The sequence below is a fragment of the Equus przewalskii genome, chromosome 12 (genome assembly GCF_037783145.1).
Source record: "Equus przewalskii isolate Varuska chromosome 12, EquPr2, whole genome shotgun sequence".
NCBI classification, from domain to species: Eukaryota; Metazoa; Chordata; class Mammalia; order Perissodactyla; family Equidae; genus Equus; species Equus przewalskii.
Genome location: NC_091842.1, coordinates 34,143,656 through 34,162,086, shown reverse-complemented (window position 1 = coordinate 34,162,086; position 18,431 = coordinate 34,143,656). Strand labels below are relative to the sequence as shown.

The 18,431-nt window shown below is 49.0% G+C and overlaps 1 long non-coding RNA gene across 1 annotated transcript; it reads right to left on the bottom strand.

Moving 5' to 3' along the window:
• Positions 1–5,630: 5,630 nt before the first annotated feature.
• LOC139074956 (uncharacterized) lies at positions 5,631–12,872 on the bottom strand. Its single transcript, XR_011524986.1, has 2 exons — positions 12,792–12,872; positions 5,631–10,927 (listed from the first exon to the last, which is right to left on the bottom strand). It is a non-coding gene; the product is annotated as an uncharacterized lncRNA (long non-coding RNA).
• Between the last annotated feature and the right edge of the window lie 5,559 nt (positions 12,873–18,431).

Genomic DNA, 18,431 nt, shown 5'->3' with positions numbered 1-18,431 from the left:
TCTGGCTGTGCAGGGTCCCCTCTGCCTCCGGAGCCTCAGTTTCCTCATCTGCAAAATCACGCTTGTGTGAGAATTAAATTGGGTTAAGACTCTGGCACCTATTGGGTCTTAAATAAAGGGTGGCTATTATTCTATCTCACAGCCTTCTTTCTTAAGTGAGGTATTTGGGGGTTTGGGTTTTTTTTTTTTTGGTCTGTCTGGAGGGTTTTTTTGTCGTGCTCTTAGTGAGAGGGTGAAGGATTTTTGTGATTTCTGCCTATGGGTGTGTTTCTGCCATCTCCAGGGGTCCTCCGGTCCTGGCCAACAGCTGGATCTCTTCCCATTTGAAGAGAGGACTCGGTCAGGCAGAAGCTCCTCTGGGAAGCTCACGGGCGCTGGCACCCTGGAGCCTGAGGCCCTGCCTAGGACACGGAGCCCCCTCTCCTTTGGTTCCCGTTGGAATTGTTGCTTTAACCGCGTCACCCATGCCTGCTCCAGACTGCGAGCACACACAGACACACACACTCTCACATGTGAACACACCCACCCACTGCTCCCTGCCATCTCAGTCTCTTATTCATTTTTTAAGCAAAAGGTATGTGCATGTCAAAAACAAACCAAGCCCTACAAGGAGACGCGATTCTCATCTCACCTGTCTCTCTCTGCTGTCCCTTTCTCCCCTCTGTCTCTTCTTCCCTGCCCCCAGCCACCTAGCTGCCCTCCCTGGGGACAACCACTATTGCCCCTTCCCCATCAAGAGGTTCACTTTATGAACCTTTGCAACGAGGTGGGCCTTTATTACTCCGTTGGCCAATATAGCATGGCAAAGGTGTTGCTAAATGACTTCAGAAGCTAGAGTATAAAAACGCAATGTAGTTCCACCTTGTTCTCCTAGGACGTTCCCTCTTAGGACCCAGCCACCACGCTGTGAGGAAGTCCAAGCATCCATCAGAGAGCTTCACATAGAGAAGAATCAAGGCCCGCAGCCTGCAGCCCCGGCAGGACTCCCCACCAACCAGCGCACCCACCCGCCAGCCACATGAGTGAGTCATGTGGAAAGTGGACCCTCCGGTCCCCAGCTGAGCGGCCCCGGCAAAGACAAGCTGTCACTGCTGGACCCTGCCTGAGCTGCGGGGTCATCAGCAAACCAATTGTTGTTGTTTGAAGCCACTAAGACTTGGGGCAGTATGTTACATGGCAGTAGATAACCCATACACTGCATTTTTAACAAGCATCCCAGGTGGTTCTGTCACAGGGGGTCAGAAGCGGCCACTTTGGGGTAGATTGCCCTTTGCCACCTCTGTGAACTTGGATGGCACCTGAGTGGACCATCCCTGCCCACCACAGTGCAGACTCTGCTCCTAAACACCAAAGCCACCTTAGCAGGGGGCCTTCAAGAATCCCTTTCTTTGCCAAGGGGTTGATCAGCAAAACCTGGGCCTCTTTTGCACACGCATATGTTTGCACCAACACATTCCCAAGAATGCCTGGAGCTCCTCCAACTCCTGGATAAGCAAAGCCAATTTTCCATCCATATTTGCAGAAGTATTTGTTACCCAAGCAAGAAGCAGCCTTGCAAATTCTTGGGTAAATAACACAAGTCCCAAAACAATACTCCGATGCCAGGAGCCACAAGCTGCAGGAAATGACTGGTCTCTTGGGTCCACTCCGTCTCACTCATAGCCCCAGCAAGGCAGTGGCTTCCAGGAGTGTGTGGCCACGGCCACTCTCAGAGGAGCAGGAAGCCAACGATGAGGCAGAGCACCATGAGGAAGCACAAGGACTTGAATTTGAACCCTGGTTCTGTGACTTACTAGCTGTGTGACTTCAGGCAAATTGGTTCACCTTTCTGAGCCTCAATTTCCCATTACAGAAAATGAGAAAAATAACAGCGTCCTCATTTGGTCGCTATTAAGATAACGCATAAGAATCACCTAGCACAGGGCGGAACTTAGTACATAGTCAACAGATAGTAAGAGTCACTGTGTTTTAAGATGTGTCATTATTACGTGCTGCCCAGATGGAAAAGAGGCAGATTGGAGCGGTGAGGGAGGCCCCGAGCAGGAAGTCATGACACCTAGATTCTTGTGTTGGTTTTGCCGCTTACTTGCTTGGAGGCCTGAGGCAAGGTGGTTGACAACACTGGGCTGTGGTTGTGAAATGAGGTAGAGAGGCCAGGAGGCGATCTCAAAGCTCCCAGTGGACTCCAGCTTCCTCCTCTGGGCTGTGGAGCGTGTCCTGTCTGCTAGTATATCAGACTCCCCTTTAGCAACAGACAGCAGAAACCATCTCAAAGCCACTTAAACCAAAAAACAAAGGAGGAATGGTTGGCTCAGAGAAGCCAAAAATGGGTTGAAGAGTCAAGCCCCAGGGATGCAGTCAGATCCCAAGGATAGCTGGAACCTGGCTCTCGCGTGGCTCTCTCCCACTCTCTGGCTCACTGCCTTCACCCTCCCTCACCAAACGGTCTCTCTCTACAGTCAGGGAGCACGCGCATCAGTGCTCCCTGCTTCCAGTTTGGACGGAAACCGGCAGGAAAGAATGACTGAGCCCCTCCCTTCCCAAGTCCAAACGTCCCAGGGCAGCGCTTCATTGGCCCAGCTGGGGTCCATTGCCGACACCTTGACCAATCAACCACAGCTTTGGGACGGGGTTAGAAGATGGCAGCTCTCCTGGGAACCACACGCTGCTGCCTACCTAGGCAGTGTGCACATCTGAATTTGTATGCCCACAGTACACCCTGGAAGGGAGCTCTCACATCTCCATCGTTACGCTTCAAAATGCTCCGGCTTTTAGTCTCATATAATACTTATAACAGCCTCACAGTGGAAACAGAACTGACAGCTTTAAGTTGGATATAAACAGAAGGACACTTCGGCCAGGGAAGCTGGGTGCCATGGCCAAAGACACACAGCCCATCCATGGGAAAGGCAAAGCTAGCTAAAAATCCAGGCGCCCAAACTCCGCCTCCAGTGGTCTTTCCCAAAATGCACTGGGTTCTTCGCCTGATTTTTCCAGAATGCTCCTGAATAAAGACCCAAGAAAGGAATCGTTGGTGATTCCCTGGCGGCTGTGGAGGCTCCCTCGAGGGCTGCTTTCTGGGTCTGATGTCTCCTCGCCTATAAATAGCAGACCTAGGGATTCTCAGGCCGAGAGAAGGAAAAGCACACGCTTCCTAGGGCCCTTGCAACCTCCTAAGAACGGAAGAAAAGGAAGGAAGCCCTAGAGATGCCCAGCCCAGCTCCAAGCTCCGGCAGAAGAACGGATTAAATGATTGCAGACACTGTTCCACGGCCTCCCTCCAGCGCTCTCCCCGGGCATCATGGAAATCTGCTTCCTGGTGGGCATTGAGCATCCTCGAGGGAAGGCACAGCTCGTTTCCTTACCTTTCTTCTTAGTTTGCAGCATCTCTTTCCGTTTTGTTAAATATGGCGCGGTGGTCACCCGTGGTGGCTTGAGAGCTAGTCTGCCCAACGATCCGGCCTTAGCAAGTCATTCTGCTTGTGTACCTCATCCTCATCATTTATATAATGAGATTGAGAAGAGGAGTGTTTATGCCATGCGTTTATTATGAGAACTAAATAAAATGGTACAAATGAAGTGCTTAGAAGAGTGTCTGCACATGGAATGTGTGGTGGTTATTATTGCTTACACAGTTGGGAGAGGGGCGAGCAACAATGAAAGGGTACCTTTTTATCACTTTGTTTTCATATTATAAAAGCAATGCAAGCACAAAGAAAAAGCAAATACAGAAGTTGGGACATTCAGCCGAACAATTGGCCTGGTCCCTTCAACAGCCAAGGTAATAGATAGAAAGGCGGGGATATGTTGTGCTCCATTTAGAGAGAGTTAAGAAACGGACAACCAAATCTGCTGTATGGTCCTTAATTGGATCCCGGTTCAAACAAACCTGTTGTAAAAAAAACATTTTCAAGGAGAGTTGAGGAAATTTGAATATGGACTATATATTGAGAACATTAAGGAATTATTCCTACTTTTGTCAGATATGATCATGGTATTGTGGTTAGGTAGGAAAATATCCTTATTTTTTTAGAGATATATCCTGAAATATTTAGGGATAAATATCATGATGTCAGAAGTTTAAAATATTTCACCCACGGGGCTGGCCCAGTGGCTTAGTGGTTAAGTTTGCACTCTCCGCTTCGGTGCCCCCAGGGTTCCCCAGTTCGGATCCCAGGCGCAGACCTACGCGTCACTTATCAAGCCATGCTGTGGCAGGTGTCCCACATATAAAGTAGGGGAAGATGGGCACAGGTGTTAGCTCAGGGCCAGTCTTCCTCAGCAAAAAGAGGTGGATTGGCAGCAGATGTTAGCTCAGGGCTAATCTTCCTCAAAAAGAAAAAACATTTCACCCAAAATTTTTTTAAAAAGTGAAGCAAATATGGCAAAATGTTAACAGTCATTAAATCTAACTGATGGGTTTATGTTTATAATATATGTTAGTAATACCAGTCTTTCTCTATTTTTGTGTATGTTGGGAAATTTTCATAATAAACAAAACATACTTACGGTAAAAAATTAAAAGCTACAGAAAATAGACTGAAGAAAACAAAATAACTCCACCACCTAGAAAAAAATCACCAACCGTGTTTTGATGCATCTCCATCCTGTTTTTGTCTGTGTTTTATCATCACTGTAACACAAAGCGCAAGAATTTCTGCAGTCTGCTTTCTTAAACTTATCATAACATAAGCATTTTTCCTTGTTATTAAAATGTCTTTGCAAACATCATTTTAAATGGCTGCAGAATATTCGTCTGAGGGGGATGAACCAGAAAACCTTTCAGTTCCTCTGCCGCAGAGCTGCAGTTATAATTAAAATGATGCTGATGGAGGAGATGATGATGGCTAAATTCATCGAGCACTTGCTCTGTGCCTGCAACTTTAACATGCGTCCTCTTTTTTTTTTTTTTTTTTTTTTTTGAGGAAGATTATCCCTGAGCTAACATCTGCAAATCCTCCTCTTTTTTTGCTGAGGAAGACGGGCGCTGAGCTCACATCCGTGCCCATCTTCCTCTACTTTATACGTGGGACGCCTCCCACAGCACAGCTTTTGCCAAGCGGTGCCATGTCCACACCTGGAATCCGAACCAGTGAACCCCAGGAGGCCGAGAAGCGGAACGTGAGAACTTAACTGCTGCGCCACTGGGCCGGCCCACGTCCTGTCTTTTAATCTTTGCAAGCTGTGAAGGAGCTACCACTATTAACTCCATTTCATGGAAGAAGAAACTGACACCCAGAGAAGTGCAGTGACTTATTCAGGGTCACACAGCTAAGAAGTAGCATAGCCCAGGCTCATACTCAGAGGTCTGAGGGTAAGCTTGTGCCTTTCATTTCATTTATGTATTCATTCACCAAACATTGCTAGGGAACCTGCTCTGGGTCAGGTGAGTACAGACTGCCGCAGGACTGCTGACAGTTTAAATTTGTCAGACTATAGGTCACAAGAGTGGTGACTCCTGGGGCTTGAGTCTACAATGCCTGCATTCCTTCTCCACAGAAGATGAAGAAGCCAAATCTCAGACTTCTAGTAATGACTCTTCCTGCCCAGGGAAGAAGGGACCCCTGGCAGCCAGAGACAGAGTGGGGGTGGGGATAATGTATTATTGATAATTAATGACACCAGAAACCTTTTTAATATTCATATTATTTATTCTTGGCCCTGCCTGCACTGGCGCTAATAGTTTGTTGTTAATGAGACTGGGAGCATTTTTAAATCAACTTAATTGACGTTTTCACAGTTTCAGCAGGCCCGAAACACAGGATTTTCAGCTGGGGAGCTGAATGAGAGCTATGAGAAGGGGTGGGACCCCATGGAGCCCAACCCACGTGCAAAGGGAGGTCACTGAGGAGCAGCCGGAGGGGGAAGGAGCCTTCTGGCTCCCCAGCTGGACCCAGGAGTTCTGTCTCAGGTCTCCCTTCTGGTCCTCCACTCCATTCCCATCACAGCTACCTTGCCCCTCCCCACCCAGCCCTGGAGGGTCCACCTAGCTCTACAACCCTGGGCTTTGGACTGCTCAGTGCCTCAGTTTCCCCCTCTGTAAAATGGGAACAATAATCGTCCCTTCCTCACAGGGTTAAATGAGTTAATTTATGTAAAGAGCTTGGAACCACACCGGGTACTTTGCTACTGTTAGCACTGTTATTATTCAGAGAAGAAATTTTATAAGATTTCCATGGTGGATTTTAATCCTGTTCGCCAAAGATTCTGGATTACCTCCCATAAGACTTTTCTATCCCCACCCTATGGAACTCAGTAATGGCCATGTGACTTGTTTTGGCCACCCATATGCAGACGGAACTGACACCTGTCACTTTCCAGCAGATTTAACGGCCAACACATTATTCGCTGTCTTATTTCCCCTCTGCCATGAGACTGGCAACGTTCCCCATGGAGCTTCTTCCATCTGCCAGGTCCCAGAGTGAAGGTGTCATGGAGCAGAGCCACTGCCAACCCACGATGGCCATGCAATGTGAGGAAGAAATAAACCTTTGCCGTTGGAGGCCACCGACCTTTGGGAGTTGTTTGTTACTGCAGCCAAACTGAGCCTGTGGTAACTGACACAGCATCTTGCCTTAAGATGCCCTCGGTCCAACGGGGAAGATGGAATAAGGGCTGTGAGAGTAGAGAGCAAAGGGGCTTGAAGGGCCCAAGAGGAGCCAGATCTAGCTGGGGAGGACTGGGTGGGAAGTGTCTTGAAAACCTTCCTTCCAGTGTAAGCAGTACTACCACCCAGCAGGGTAAGACCTAACCTCCGTTGGTTGCTTGCTCTGCTCCAGGTAGTCCTTACGTGTTTTCTCATGCAATCTTCAGGACAGCCGTAGGAAGCAGCTGTTATTGTTATTGTGATGACTTCTATTTTTGAAACGAGGGTACTGAAACTTCTAAAGTTTACCTTGCCCCCAGTCCCGTATGAGAGGGTTTGGACCCAGGCAGAGTGCACATACTTTCCACCATCTTGTACTGTCTCCTGTGCAGGTGCTCACCTTCCATCTGCATCTGAATCGTGGGGTGGGGAGGGAGTGTTCATTAAAATGAAGATTTAATGATCTGCCACAGTAGGCAGAATTCTCAGATGTCCCCCATGGTCTACACCCCCTGTATTTCTCCCTGTAAAACCTCCTCTCCTGAGTGTGACCAGGGTTTGTGACGGGCTTCTAACCAATGGCATATGGTGTCTATAATTGGGCATTTTAGTGTTATCTAGAAAGTAGGGAAGCAAGGCTAAAGTGATGAAGTGGGGAAGTGATATAAGTGATGAAGATGCAGCAGTCACTCACACGAGCCAGGGTGGGGGCTGTTTGAACGTTTGTGGTTTGGACAAGGTTCCTGTTTTTTCTGTGTTCCGACATAATCGCAGAGTGGTCTTGCTTTCTCTTGACCCGTCACGGTCACAGAGTGGTCTTGTCTGATGTTGGTGATCTGTAAAATTGTTTCTGCTCAACAGGAGACCACCAAGGCCCAGCTGTGAGCACCAGGCCAGCTCCCAGCTGTCAGGGGATGCTTTTGTCTTTCTCAGAGAGGTTCAAAGCGAAGAGGGGAGCAGGGCAAACCTGGAGAGGGAGGCAAGAGCCAGCTGCCTGGCACGTTGTGCATCAAGACCTGGCCTCCTGGAGGCTGTTAAAGAGACAAGGGCTAGCTGGCTGGAGGCCTCTCACACCTACCTTGGGGGGTAGGAGATCTCCCCTTATCTCCTTTCTCCCCACTGCAAGGAGTTGGCATCACTTACGACTTGATTGGGGAATTACAACCATGTTGTCACCCAAAGTCAATGGCGACCCTGTTAAGAATTTAAATACTGACCACCCAGCTGGGCTTTAGATGGCTCCCTGCCCCACACCACAGACTGGGTATTCATTGATTCCTTCCTTCCTTCATCCATTCATTACTTTACCTATTATTTATTAAAAGCCCCCTGAGTGTCAGGCACTTTGCTTGGGCATTATTGATAGAAGAGAAAACAAGACCAAAGATTGTGTCAACCAAGTTGTTTTCAAGAAAAACACTTTTCCCCAGTTCACATGCTTCCCTCTTCCAGCGGGCACTGCCCTCTCTCTTCTCCACCCCATCCCTGCCTGTGAAAAGCCTAACTATCCTTGAAGTTCATCTCAGAAGCTTCCTCCTCAATGCGGATTTCTAGATCCATCCTGACCCCTCATGGACCACTCTTCCATAAAACTCTTCCCCTAGAACCCTTTCATACCAAAACGTGCTGCATGATAGCAGAAGGGTCTGATGGTATTGATACCAGTTGGGCCTGAAAGAAAGACAGTCTATGCAAACAAGAAGAGAGCAAGGGCCCAAAGGGGTTATCAAGGGCTGGGGAACATGACTCCCTAATGACTAGGAAGAGACTTGGCTAAACTGGGAGGCCCCAGGAACACAACTGGAAGGACCTGCCCAGCAGGGAGCAGGGACCAAGTGAGCTGGACTGAGGAGCCGCCCACCTGTGGACTCCATGAGTTGGAAGAGGAAACTCAGAGTGGAAGGGCAGGACTTCTTCGTACATTCTTCTGGGCTACCGACCACTCAGTCATAAAGATTGTTACGCTCGGCCCTCCCTCAGGGGCGGAGTTGAGTTAATTACATTCAGGAATCGTGGTGGACTTGTATACGGTCAAGTTCCTGGTCCACACAGGGCTCTGGGCAAGCCACAGGACAAGTTCCAGTCACAAGTTTCAGCTCCTGAAAGCTGAGATGTTCACCTGAGGTCCGGGGCTCCCCAACACGCTCTTCATAAGCTCCTTTTCTGGTGAATTAGCCCAAATTGGCTTCCGTTAAGGACTCTAATGGGTACGCCCACCATCCAGCTACTCAGGGACAATCATTGTTAACTCCATGGTGTGCAGGTTTCCAAATCTTCTCCAGGACATAGATGAATTAATACTTTTTCATAAAAATGGAATCACATTTTATATAATATTGTATGACCTACAGTTTATCTGAGCAATTCACCAATTGTTGGAAGTGTTAAGCTTTTTCCTACTAATCCTCCATTTTTGAACAGTTCGATTGTTCCAACTAATCCTTGATTGTTTCTAGCGCACACACACAGTGGAACTATTTGACTGACAGTGGATTATAAAGGAAAGAAAGCTCCTCTCCACCCCCCAGTTCTTTAAGGCAGACAAGACATTAATGGCTAAAATTATAAATAATTAAAATTAAGAGGTTTGGAGTGTTTAGTATGTGTCAGGCACTGTTCTAAATTCTTAACATGTATTATCTCATTTAATCCTCACCCAAATCCAAGAGGGGTGGTGAGAAGTGGGTCATTCTCCTCATTTTCTAGATGGGACTTAGAACAGGTCCGATGCTTGCCCAAGGCCACATCGCCTGTGAGTACCAAGGCCAGGATTCAAGCCTGTATATTCTGACAAAAAGCTCTTAGCACGCTGCCGCAGGGAAAACGCACATCTCTTGTGGATGCTCAGAAATATCGGCATAGGAACAGCTCTTACACAGCTCTCACCCCTCCGATATCTTCGAATACCTAATAAGGTCTGACCGTACGCTCCTCTAAACTCTTTACTGCCGCTGCCATTCCTTCCTCTTCTCCCCTCCGGGACCAACGCAGTAACAGAGACAGCTGACGCCAGGCACATGTGCCACCTCTCCCTTATCTAAAACCCACTGCAGACATTGCTAATCAATCAAGCTCTTTTTCTTTATGGGTCTGAAGTGATCCTCAGAATCTTAATCCAGTCATGCATCACTTAACGATGAGATACATTCTGAGAGATGCCTCATTGGTCAATTTCATTGTTGTGCAAATATCATAGAGCGCACTTACACAAACCTAGATGGTGTAGCCTACTACACACCTAGGCTGTATGGTACTAATCTAATGGGATCACCATTGTATATGCGGTCAGTCGTGGTCTGAAACGTTGTTACGCGGCACGTGACTATACAGTACGTCAAGCAGCCTCTATCAGTCAGTCAGAGTTGCCGTGTGAGATGAAGCTTCTTTGCCATCTCTACTCTAGACTAGGAGGTTTTCCAGAGCAGGAACTGTCCATTATTCAACCCTTTAATGAAAATTTTTAAAATAATGTTAACTGAACAACTAACATTTTGCATGCTTTTAACATGCTTCAAGCTCTGTGGTTTGTATGTATTCTCTCCTTTAATCCTTACACGGGAGATATTTATAACAGCCATTTCTCAGATGGGAAAGTAAGGCCCGGAGAGCTTAAACAATGCATGAACAATTATACTGCTAGTAAATGGGGGAGGCACGATTGCAGGCCACCGGGTTTGACTGACAGACACACTCAACCACCATGCCACATCGCCCCTACCCCCGTCCCAATCTGTGTCCCCAGGCTCCATACACTGCATGGCATGCATTAAGTACATAATCAGCACTTCACGAATGAATGCAGGCATGCATGAATGAATTGGCTCGAGGGTGGAAGGGCAAGGTGAGCTCAGCCCCTCTAAGAGGCTGGGCTGTAGGAGATGGTTTCTGACTCAGACCCAGCTCCCAAACCGGACAGGAAGAACTGCCTCCCTGCTTCTCAGCCTGAGATTCCAAGCTTCCAAGGCTATAATTACCCCGCTCGCCCCGCCCACGGCCCTGCTTCTCCATGGAGCCACCGCTCACGGCCTGGGGGCTCCAGAGGAGAGGGAGTGGCGACGGGTTGGCAGAAGGGGGGCCTTCGGGGTTCTCTTAGTCAGACAGCAGGAGGAGGGATGAGCCGCTGCAGCCCTGGGGCGGGGAAGGGAAGCCACGGAGCGAAGGAGCCACAGGTCACCAGAAACGCCTCGCATCCTCAGTTGATCCCGGTGTGGAGCACAGGCAGCGTGCTGAGCATGCGCGGCAGAGAGCCGGGATTCGGTGGGTGTGGCCGTGCCGTGCCCCTGAAGAGCCGTGGGGTCCCAGAGGGTTTATTTCCTCTATCCAGGCCTCCGTTGGCCCATCCTGAAAGTGACAGAGGAACTAGATCTTCTCAGAGGTCTATCCGAGCCATTTGTTGTCTAACTGGCACATTCCTTGTAAAGGAAACAAGTTTACATCGCCCGGCGCCCACCCCACCCTGGCTCTCCACTTGGACCGAGCCTGGCACTTTGGTGCAGACTTCCCTCTGCCCTTCATGATCATTTTTACCACCAAGTGTTTATGTCAAAGTTATCTACGGCCATTAGTCACTTCTCAATCCCTCCTCCCACCAGGTTCATACAGGGAGGCCCTAAAGCCTGGCACCATACATTATTTGAGCATCTAATTTTTTTTTTTTTTTTTTTGCTTGGGGAAGATTAGCCCTGAGCTAACGTCTGTGCCAATCTTCCTCCTCTTTATATGTGAGTCACCACCACAGCATGGCTGATGAGTGGTGTAGGTCCATGCCCAGGATCCAAACCCATGAACCCAGGCCTCCAAAGTGGAGTGTGTGAACTTAACCACTATGCCACAGGCCAGCCCCATTGGGCATGTATTTTAATATCAATCAATCATGTGCTATGCATTCTTACCTTTGTTTCTGGACTTTATGGCCACCCTACAGAAGGCACCCTGTAAATGCTAATGAAGAATCTCATGGGCTTTGCGATCAAATGGGCTGAGTTCCAAACCTAGCTCCCACACCTGCCACCTGTGTGGCTTTGGGTAAATCTCCACGTCCGGGAGCCTCGGTTTCCTCCTCTGTCCCATGGGGATTGAACAGGTTCAGGGTAACAATTACCATTATTGATTATCATTTTCCCAAGTGCTAAGAGTTGTTTCCTACTCCAGACCAGGCAGGTAAGCAAAGGGTCCCCAGGGAACAACTTCTAGTGAAAGCCCCAGGTGCCCCCTTGAGCATTGGAGCACATGGTGTGTTACAAAGAGGCGAACGTACACCTGCTTGAAGGGAGGGGAGCAGGTGGCGTGGTTAAGGTTGATGCCCAGTTCCACCTCATGCTTGAGGATGACCACCTCTCCACATCTCAGTCTCCTGGTCAGTAGAATGGGGGTGTTAACAGAACCTAGCACAGGGGCCACTGTTAGAATTGAGACAAGATGAGCATTTGGCACAGGGCCTGGTTTACAATAAACGCTCAATTAATGTCAGCTGTAGCTATCATGAGGCAGGAGACGTTAGCGTCTGGACCACCTGATGGAGCAAATAATCTGGGTACGTTGGGTGCTCACAGCAGGTGTAAGTGGATAAAGAAAGCATGAGTGTTGGGGGCAAGAAAGAGAATGAGGAAGGAGAGAGGGGTCCTGAGAGAGCATTGGTCTGGCCCCAAATGAACCTGGAAGAGTCAGGCTGCCAAGAATCTGTAGCTTTTCTAGCATTTCCTTCTGACCACGGCCAGCTGCTCTGCATCTCCTTTTAGGCTAGCAGGAAGGGAAAACAGAGAAAATGCAGCAAGAGAGATTTGCTGCAGACATAAGGGAAAACTTCCTCACGGCAGTGGGAGACTCAGGACCACAGGACCAGGCACCATGGCACCGTGCCAGCCTCGTTTCTGAAGAAAAGCCCTGGTCCACTCTAGCTTCTTTAGACTCGCCAGCTTGAGTTGCAGCCATGTGTCTGGATCCCACACACCTGACACCGTCCCTCCTCAGGCTTCCACGTCCCTCCATGCTTCTGTTTCAGGGCTTCTTCCAGAACTTCAGAAGCTCACTCAGTAGGGTCTCCACACACAGGGCAGCCTCCACACCCCAGGGCAACCATCAACCAAGGGTGGGTCAATGCCCGGGCTCCTGCACCCTGGAGCGACAATTCTGAATTATATTCTAATGGCTCCTCAGAGGGCCCCAGAGGCACCAGCGTCCAGTTGCCCACAGCTCAAGAACACACCTGTTATTGGCTTCGTCCCTTCCAAGACCCACTCCCCCTGCTCCCTCTCTCCTGCCTTCAGGGTCCCCTGCCGAATAAAACACCTGACCCACGTCCTTGTCTCAGGCTCCACTTTCAGAGGAGCTTGAACTAGGACATAAGCCTATGTTTGTGACATCACCTCTGTGCCTGCTCCAGGAGACCCTTGCTGACCTCTTCCCCAGGCCAACTTGAGCCTGCGTCTCCTGCTTTGTCTGACATCTGCGTGGACATGTGCATGATCAACCCCATCCCGTCCCCCATCACGGTGCATCTGTGAGCTCACTCCCCACTCAGCTCTGACAGTCTCCTCATCACCCAAGGGTCTAGCGGCTCAGGGCGCCCCTTATTCTACTGCAGCTGTGATCACTGTTAACAACCACATGGACTCCGGCTCTACACTGACATTTTGCATTTCTAGAGGGTAATATGGTGCTGTATGGAAAAAACAGAGTCGAAAGTTAACCCGATTACCTGATTCTTAACTAGCACCTGTGGGTTCAGTAAAGGAATAATTACGTGAATAATGACATATCCACTCCGTAGACTGCTCTGCAGCCATTCACGATCCTAACGTATTTGATTATAACAATTTTTGCCAAGCACTTAATATATACCACACACTGGGCTAAAAGCTTTTACATGCATTATCTCATTTAATCCCCACAATAACCCTATAATATAGGTACTGGTACTATTATCATCATTGTTATTGTTATTCTCATTTTATAAATGAAGAAATTGAGTTTCATGAGACCGTCAACTAACACCCATAATGTAATGTTGAGGTAAAGAGTAGGATATAAAATTATTTATTCAGTATGTCAATTGTATTTAAATATATATGTAGAGGGGAAAAAAAGACCAAAAGGTAATGTGTTAAATGTTAGCTATTGTTGTCTCTGGATAATGGGATGGTAGGTAACGTTTATTTTCTCTGAGTATAACTTGCTTGCTGATTATAGGCAAGTCACACCTTCAGGCTGGGTCTCTGCTGCTCTGTCTTCTCCTTGAGATGGAGGTTGGGTCCACAGCTCCATCTTCTCCTCCATGAGATGCAGCTTGGGTCCTTGTCTCCATTTTCTCCTCCGTGAGATCCAGGTGGGTCCACAGCTCCTTCTTCTTCTCCATGAGACACAGGTTGGGTCCACGGCTCTGTCTTCTCTTCCATGAGATGCAGGTTGGGTCCTTGTCTCCATCTTCTCCTCCACAAAATGCAGGTTGGGTCTCTGTGGCTCCATTTTCTCATCCATAAGAAACAGGTGCCAGAGCCTGGGAGCCCTAAGGGCCCCCTGGGGTAAGACATTCCAGGATTCTAGAACTTCAGCATCAAAAGAGGAAATTGCCAAAAACCAAAGGCCAGACTATAAGAGAGGCTGCAGCAATTGTGCTGGGTCAGATCACTGAAAGGACCCACAAGACTCCAACAAAGTAATGTTACTAAAAGTTCGGTCTCTGATCCCAATGTCAATCCAAATAATGAGAACAGAGTCTCGGGAGAAAAAGAAAAGCTTTACTTTGCCAGGCAGAGGGAGCAAAGCAAGGGCCAGTACCCCAAAAGTTGCTTACTCCCCATTAAGAAATGGATAGGTATTTATTTGGGGTTTTATGTAGGGGAGGGGGGGCCGTGGACTCCTTGATCAGCATTTTCCCATCAGCCTGTGTCTGGGCTGCTTCCAGCGGAGGAGAAAAAGGGTTTCTCCGATGAGTGTCCTTGGATGTTTATGTCCATAGTGGAAGGTAGACTCTGGCGTCAGGAAGCTGAGGAGTTGGGCTGGGAAGCTTCAGTTTCTTGATATTCTCTGGACGTTAGTTTCTCTGTGAAAGAACTTTGAGGTCCTGGCATCAGCTGCAACTTTAGTGGGAGCCCAGCTTGAGGCCATCTGGGCTTTCAATTTGTAACTTCTATTTGGTTGTAAAGCTCAGGGAGTCAGACACTAAAGAAACAAATATTTACATATGAGTGTAACGAAAGACCCAGGGAACTAGGAACGCAGGTTTTTACTTTTAACCCCACACATGCCAGGTTCACTGTAGGGGAACCAATATCAGGACTGATATTAACTAAGGGCTGGTAACAGTGAGAGTCATGAAAGCTTTTGTTAAAGGCAAAGGATTCAGAACAACACGAGTAGGGCAACTTCAGGCAGATCCACGGCATCCGTGAGCAGTTGCACAGGGCCCCTCCAGTTGCACAGGACTAGCTTGGTCTCCGGACCACAAACCACCTCGATGCGTGTGGGAGATCTCAGCCTCAGGGATGCCAAGGCGTAAGTTTCAATGAGACCATTGTTCGTTTTGTCTCCCTCTGGTCACGTAGCCAAAACCGGCTGAGTAACCTGGCGTAATAACTGAAACCAGGTGCAAACCATCCATCTGTGTTTTTCCAATAAACGATGCAGCAAGTTGGTACACGGCTCCTCCAGGCAGTTTTGGACTTCAGACAGCACACTACAAGTCACTGATTAGGACAGCTAATCCCTTCTCAGCCAAGTCCATGGTTCCAGCATCTCTGCAGATAAGCACAGAGTCACACAGACCACCTTTAAGTTGGCCCCATCCTTACAGAGGCCAACGATGAAGATCAGCCTTCCTGGGCCCCCTGAAGTCACACCCCACCAGGCTCCGGATGAGAACAGCGCCAGGTGTGCAAGAAATCTCCTTGTCATGGAGGATGCCTTCGGGTACATCCTCCTGGAGCCTGAGCCCAGACTGGAGTGTCTCTTTTGGTCTCCACTGATCCTCTGATCCCGGCAAAGTGGGAGTGAGGGAGGCGAGGACAGAGACCTCACTTTACGGCCTCCTCACTCTTGCATCCTTTCCCACCATCCCCCATAAAAGCCCTCTGCCAACATGCCATAGCCTGGCAGAAGAGAGAAAGCTTGGGATGGTGGGGGAACTGACCAATCTGAATTGTATCTTCATTCGATAAATATTTATTAACTATTCCCCGTGTGTCAGAAGCTGTGCCAGATACTATAGAGTCCGTGGGACTAGGCAGAGGCCATCCCTATTTACACGGGGTTTACAGTCCAGTGCAGGAGAGAGATAATTAACAAATAAACATTCAAATAAATATACAAGTTCAAATCCATGCAAGGGAAAGGGAACAGGTTGTAATGAGAGAGAGTAAAGGGGGCTGGAACCTGCAGGAGATCAGAGGCAAAGAGGGAGTCAAAGAACTGACAATTAAGCCAAGACCTGAAGGACTGACACAGCTAAACAGCAAAGGGAAGGGCATTCCAGTCAGAGGGAACAGCACGTGCAAAGGCCCTGTGGAGGGAATGCTTGGTAAGTTAAAAGAAGATAATGGGAGGCCAGTATGGTGGAAGGCAGCAGGCAGTGAGGAGTGTGGTAGGAGATGAGGTTGGAATGACAAAAGTGCATTGTGCCAGACCTTGCAGCCACAGCAAGGAGTGTGGATCCTATTCCAGGTATGATAATGTCATGAATTGGGTTCCCCAAAAGCAGAGCCAGAGAAAAGGGTTTCGTGCAGGCGGTTTATTTGGGATGCAATTTTAAGAAGCAGGAATGAGGTTGGAAGGGAAAGATTTGGAAGGGAAAGCCATATAGGAGTTCACCATCAAGCGACTGCTGGGGGAGCAGAGGCTCCACGCTGCTGAGACCTCCCAGAGGTGAGCAGGGAGCCTCCGAAATTTCCTCCTGTAAGAGGGAGTAGCACACTTAACCACGGCTCCCCTCCCCCGTTGGCTGATGGTTGCTCTGGGCTCTTTACTCTGCACTTCTGCACGTTTGCACAACCTTCTGCACAGGTTGAGCAGATTCTGGCAGCATCCCAGAAGGCTCTGGGGGCAGAAAACAGGAGATGCTGGACACACTCATGAGGCGGACAGCTGCGAGCAAGAGTGAGTCTCAGCCCAGAGGAGGAGCCAGGGGATAACACACAGCCACGGGGGACCTCTGCCACCAATAGGGAGTCTCAGAAAGTCTGTAAGGAGTAGGGAGGAGAGGCCCCTCTGGTATGCAAGTTAGCTGGCATCTGCCCAGCTGTGTTCACAACGGAAACAAGGAGACTCTTACATGCATTAAGGACCTACTCCACGCACCAGTACTGGGACCTTTATACACATTATCTTTAATTCTTCACAATAAGAATGCTTATACCCCTCTTACAGATGTGGAAACTGAGGCTCAGAGGCGTGAACTAATTTGCAGGAGGTCGCACAGACGGGGAGCGACGGAGCTGGGAGCCCCTAGTGGTCCCCACTGCTCTTGCCTGAGGCTGCAGCAAAACCACGGGAGTCCTGTCACTGCCTGGGGGGCGCCACTCCCTGTGGGGTCTCTCCAGCTCAGGTGGCACCAAGAAGCCAGCTCTCGAGAGCCCCCTGCATTTTGACTTTCCGCCCCTGCAGGTGTCTGCCTCCCCCATGCGCAGAACTGTGCCGCCACGAGGACTAATTATAAATGCCGGGTATTTATAGTGAGTTTCTCCACCCAGTGCTTCCAGCACCTCGAGGGAACTATTTACAGAAACCTCCCAGCACCTCAGAGAGAAAGCAGAGCCTAGGAGGGGAGACGGAGGTGAGGCAGACGGGTGATGCCCCCGGGAGTCAGGACCGCCAGCGAGGAGGCCTGGCAGGGTGTCTCTGAGCAGCGCTGGGACTGGACTAGACAGCTGTCAGGGAGAGCGAGCGACAGGAACCCACCCGGTGTCTGCACACTTGCCCGCGGCCGCGGTCTGGCCACTTCTGAGCATCAGCCCATTTAATCCCTGAGGCTTGATTTTCTCATCTGTAAAGTGGGGCTGTGACAGTACTGCCCCCCCGGCTTGTGAGATTTAAATGAGTTCAAACAGGTAAAGGACAGAACTTGGCAAGAAGCAAGCCTCAATAAATGTTCGCTGTTTCTTAGGATCGTTATTATCCTCCTTACAGCTAACCCAGTAAAGCGGTGAGTGTTACGCATTGCGTTTGAACTTCAAAACTGAGTAATAATAATTAAGGTTTCCGCTTGTTTCCTTTGTAATGCCATGATGCTATTTAGGGACCGAATTAACGAAGGCAAAGGCAAAGGTTTCTTGATTCCTCCACCCAGACCAGAAGAGCAGGAAAAAAGGAAACAGACAGGGGACACACAGCGACTTGTTTCTGCTTCTGAGCTGATGGTCACAGAACGGTGACCCACGGGGCACACACCAGGTGAGTTGGAAAAAACAGGAAATCCAGACCAGTCTTTGGGGCTACCGCACCCCCACACCTCCCACCTTGTAACAGGGGCCGAGCCAACAGCTAACCGTGGGCCATCCAAGTTTTCAGGCATCAGCTAGGTTCTGGGGTCTAGACCACAGAACTCAGGAGATCCTCCCCAAAATGTGCAAAATGGAGCAATGAGCTCCCACCTTGCCAAGACACAGCGAGGACGGAGTGAAAGACTGTGTACAAAGTTGCCAGTATGTGGTTGGTTTTCCAAAAATGGTCACCGTTATTAGAGCCCTGAGTTATCCTCATTGTTTCTTATCCAGTCTTTAGTATTTTCTATACATACAAACTACAACATGCTGGACATTAAAACAGTTCAAACTTCGAAGAAGGCTAAAGCCAGGAGGAAAACACCCCCCCTTCCCCTGACTCCGCCCAAATTGTTGTTGATATTATTGCTACT